Here is a 5,444-nt window from a genome sequence, read left to right as displayed (position 1 = left end):
TCAAGTTCAAGTTACATTTATTGTCACATGCACCAGTTGGTACAGTGAGATCTGAGACCATACAGCCATACAAATAAAAAGAACACAACACACGATAGAATTTAACATGAACATCCCCACACAGCGGAATCAACGTTTCACACTGTGATGGAAGGCAATAAAGTTTCACCCGTGGTCGGGGCCTTTGTGCCGTCCACAGTCGCCGCTATGGCGGCCCGATGTTCAGGCCTTCTTGCCAGGATCATCGGAACTCCGATGACGGAATGGAAGAACACTCTCAGCGGCTTTTTGAGTTTTTGAATCAGCCACTTCTTACCGGAGACCGCGGCTCCCAAAGTCCACAGGCCGAGCTGGGTGGTGCTCCAACACTAGCGATCCTCGGCTTAAGATCCCAGGACTCCGCGATGTTAAAGTCAGCGCCGCCCGCAGCTAGAAGCTCCGCAAACCACAGCTCTATGATGTTAAAGCAGTGGGCCCAACGCTCCGGAGCTTCAACAAAGGCGATATCCGGCAAGACATCTCCTGCTCTGCGATAGAATCCAGTGCTGCGCTGCTGTTGAAGCTCTGACCGAACCGGCAGAAAAGGCCACCCTAATCCAGATGGTAGGTCCCGAGGAGGTGGGCAAAGATACGATTCGGAGGAAAGACGCATCCTCGACCAGGAAGTGACTGGGGAATGGTTTCCCCTATTCCCCACCCCCTACATAAAAAGACTAAGAAACCTTTTAAAACATACTTTTTGACACAATAAAAATAACAAAAAGGGGGAAATGACAGCCTCGTGCGGCGCCATCCGATGACACATGCTCCTTTGTGATGCATGTGTTGTGTTCTCAAGTCAAAGGAATTATTAGGTTGATTTTGTGATTACTGTTATGAAGACCTACCATGTCTCTTCAGAATTTGATGGCATATTTGTAAATGCAGAACAAAAGGATGCTGATGGAGAATGGAAGGAGGCTCGGGAAACAAGTTTTTATTTTAGGAAGCGGTTTCCTACAAGCCACATATGTATGGCAATATATTCTAAACCTGCCACTGAACCATGCCTATCGAGGCTCATGTTCACCAGTGATGTAGCGTTATTTAATGTACTTCAGAAAGAGATCCAGGGTAATTACTGCACACCAGTGCATTGAAAGTACACAACAATCTGCATTGTTTTTGCCTTGGGGTACAAGCAGCATTGAGGTGCTTGCAGTGCCCTGATTCCCGATGCTGGTGACAGCAGGAGAAAACAGGTTACTTTCCACATTTACAGGAAATGAAAATAGAAAAAAAAATAGGATTCATTCAATGTGTTACACTATGTTTCCCATTTTCAGGATACAAGTAATTGATTGATGGAATAGGAAGATACAGCATGGAAACAGGCTCTTTGGCCCACTGAGTTCTTACCAGCAAATGATCACTTGTTCACATTAGTTCTGTGTTATCCCAATTGTGCAAGTACAGAGAAGGATGTAAAACGGCTTCAAGGGGATACAAACCAGCAGAGTGAATGGGTGAGTTCAATAGGTAGTGCAAAGGGAAAATTATCAGAGTGCAGAATATAATTCACAGCATTGTATCATTACAGTTCCAGAGAAATGGCTTCATGTCCGGACGAGAAGCTGAGACTCTACCCTGTGGGAGGTCTGTTCAGTAAACTGATAACACCTAGTTTTCGGGAAGACTGTTCAATAGTCTGATAACAATTTAAAGGGACCTATATAGAAACATAGAAACATAGAAATTAGGTGCAGGAGTAGGCCATTCGGCCCTTCGAGCCTGCACCGCCATTCAATATGATCATGGCTGATCATCCAACTCAGTATCCCGTACCTGCCTTCACTCCATACCCCCTGATCCCCTTAGCCACAAGGGCCACATCTAACTCCCTCTTAAATATAGCCAATGAACTGGCCTCAACTACCCTCTGTGGCAGAGAGTTCCAGAGATTCACCACTCTCTGTGTGAAAAAAGTTCTTCTCATCTCGGTTTTAAAGGATTTCCCCTTTATCCTTAAGCTGTGACCCCTTGTCCTGGACTTCCCTAACATCGGGAACAATCTTCCTGCATCTAGCCTGTCCAACCCCTTAAGAATTTTGTAAGTTTCTATAAGATCCCCTCTCAATCTTCTAAATTCTAGAGAGTATAAACCAAGTCTATCCAGTCTTTCTTCATAAGACAGTCCTGACATCCCAGGAATCAGTCTGGTGAACCGTCTCTGCACTCCCTCTATGGCAATAATGTCCTTCCTCAGATTTGGAGACCAAAACTGTATGCAATACTCCAGGTGTGGTCTCACCAAGACCCTGTACATATATGAATACAGAGCAGCAAACTATTAAGAGGGAATAGGCTGTGATAGAATTCTCTGGAATTTACACAAATTAGATGATTTCTCATCGAAAACCTTTAATAGCTTTAATAGCTGAGCTGCAGGGCAGATTTTCCCATGACTGAAGGGTTTAGACCAGGGATCACAGTTTCTGAATAAGGGGTCGTTTTTAGAGATTAGATGAAGAGAAATGTCTTCATTCAGAGGATGGTGAACCTGTGGCACAATGGCGCGGTTAGTACAGCTGCTGGCTCACAGGACCAGAGACCTAGGTTCGATCCTGACCTCAGGTGCTCTCTGTGCAGAGTTTCCACATTCTCCTTGTGATGTTGTGAGTTTCCTCAGGGTGCTCTGGTTTCCTCCCATATCTCAACGACGTGCATGGTTGTGGAATACTCTACCACAGACGGTGTGGAGATCCAGTTATACTGATCATTCGAGACTGAGAATTGAACTGTTTGTCCCAGACTGAACAAGAGCTTGTATTCCAGACTGTATGATTGTATTAACAGTAAACATGTTGTTGAGGTGTTTTAATGGTGCTTGTTCTTGGATTCAGTCTCAGCAGTCGTCCTGTGCTCACACACTAGACTGCAGTCCAGTATGCACAAGACTTTACGTGGTGTAAAATCAAGAGCAAGACTCTCTCATGTCTCTAGGTCAACTTGGAAAGCCTTCAGGAAAGAGAAAACCCTTGGCAAGTTTCTTTGGCTTCCCTTGAAGTGATGTCCCAGCCTTCGTTTACCATGATAGAAGATCCTCTCTGGCAGTCACCAATTTGATGGCATACCTATCTCACCTGTAACCAGAATTAAACGTGGTTGCTTGGAATGGTTATGGTACTCATATGGGCTTCATCTTGCTATGCTATTCTCATCAAATTTTCATATGAAAACAGTGCAGCTTTATGACATCTTTATGTCACTGAACACCATTCGACATTTGCATAAATATAGTTGAGCTGACTAAACGATAGCTGTGAAGATAAGACACAAAAAGCTGGAGTAAATCAGCGGGACAGGCAGCATCTCTGGAGAGAAGGAATGGGGGACGTTTCAGGTCGAGACCCTTCTTCAGATCAGAAACGTCACCCATTCTTTCTCTCCTGAGATGCTGCTTGTCCTGCTGAGTTGCTCCAGCCTTTTGTGTCTATCTTCGGTTTAAACCAGCATCTGCAGTTCCTTCCTAAACAATAGCTGTCATTTTCATCTTTTGACTGATGTCTCTGCGGTCCCATGCTGTTGCCTATCACTGAGTCATGGAAAGTCAGGATTTTTCAGACTGAAGGCCATTCAGCCTGTCATGGCCGTACCTGCCTGTTCCAGTGTAACAAGAACTACTAATCTGACCTTCCAGCACTTTGATCCTAGTCCTCAAACCACCATCATGGCTTTTCATACATGAATCCTATATATTTTTTACCCTCAAATGAAAGATGATTTCATCATCTTCCTTTAATCCTTCTGCATATTATTTAAAATCTTTGCCACCTGGATTTTGGCACTTCTTCCGCCCAACCCATTGCTAAGAGAAAGAGATCCATCCTGTTTACTCTCTCAAGGCATTCATAATCTTTTGCATGTAATTGGCTGAAGGTCACACTTGCTTTGGTAATTCTGGTGTAGATTTCATTATCAATGTGAATTACATGGGGTAGCTTATTATATGTATATTTACCTGAGTCTACATACCTGTAATGCTGCTGCAAGCAAGGTTTTCATTGTACAAGTGCCTCTCTGTACTTGTGCAAACGACAATAAGCTCAACTCGACTTGAGACATTGGCTACTCACTGAGATGGAAATGCTACACAAGACTTTTCTGCTACAGTTGTTCGATCATTTTTTTTCTGTTGACACTGATATTTAACATATAAGTGCAAATCCTCATTGCCTCAACCTAATTATTGTTAATAGGTTAGAATGTAAATACTGTAACATTATATTTGTTCCTATTTCTTCATTTCTATCCATTTCCCCCCTTCTTCCTTTATTTCAGCAACAAATTTAATATTCTGAACATTGCTCATTAATTATTTTCAATCTGCTTAATTAAGGAGATACAAAGTCACTTGTCCTATTCACTGAAACTCTAAATATTAGAGTTTACGAATTAGATTTTGTCTTACAGAAACTAATCGACGGAAATCTAATTGAAATTCTCTGGCTACATGCCTGTCTAAAAATTGATAGACACCATTGTATGTTACTCACCACAAGATCCGATCCATTGAGATGTAAAATGTATTCTGACTGCCAACATTTACATATATAATTCAGTGTAGACCCAGGCCCTATCTCCGAGAGCAATGGGACCACATCACCACTTTGTAAGCAGCTCAGATGTATCACAACTCAAATAAGCTGAGCCAACTCTCAAACACAGCAATATAGAAACATAGAAAATAGGTGCAGGAGTAGGTCATTTGGCCCTTTGAGCCAGCACCACCATTCAATATGATCACGGCTGATCATCCAGAATCAGTACCCCCTTTCTGCTTTCACCCCATATCCCTTGATTCCGTTAGCCGTAAGAACTATATCCAACTCTCTCTTGAATACATCCAGTGAATTGGCCTCCACTGCCTTCTGTGACAGAGAATTCCACAGATTCACAACTCTCTGGGTGAAAAAGCTTTTTTTCATCTCAAGCGACAATGCATAAACAATAATTCGCCTTTTCAATATTTTGCCTTCATTTGTAATGAATTACATATCTAGCAGTATGAATAAACCTATCATGCAATGATAAATTCAGCGCTTACCATACAACCACATGTTCGAGAACTGGTTTAATCCGAAGAGCTGGAGTAACTCAGCAGGTCAGGCAGCATCTCTGTTTCGGGTCGAGAGCCTTCTTCAGACTGAAAGTCAGGGGAAAGGGAAACAAGAGATATAGACGGTGATATAGAACAAATGAATGAAAGATATGCCAAAGAGTAATGATGATAAACAAAATGTCATTGCTAGCAGTGGGCTAGGTGAAAATGAGTTATAGACAATGAGACTCAACAAGATAACTTTGAAACTAGTACAATGACTTGAGTGGGGGAGGGATGTAGAGAGAGGGGATGCAAGGGTTACTTGAAGTAGAGAAATCAATATTCATAGCGCTGTAAGCTA

This window comes from Leucoraja erinacea, chromosome 5 (genome assembly GCF_028641065.1).
Source record: "Leucoraja erinacea ecotype New England chromosome 5, Leri_hhj_1, whole genome shotgun sequence".
NCBI classification, from domain to species: Eukaryota; Metazoa; Chordata; class Chondrichthyes; order Rajiformes; family Rajidae; genus Leucoraja; species Leucoraja erinaceus.
The sequence above is the reverse complement of the archived record's forward strand: the minus strand, read 5'-3'. Positions refer to the sequence as shown.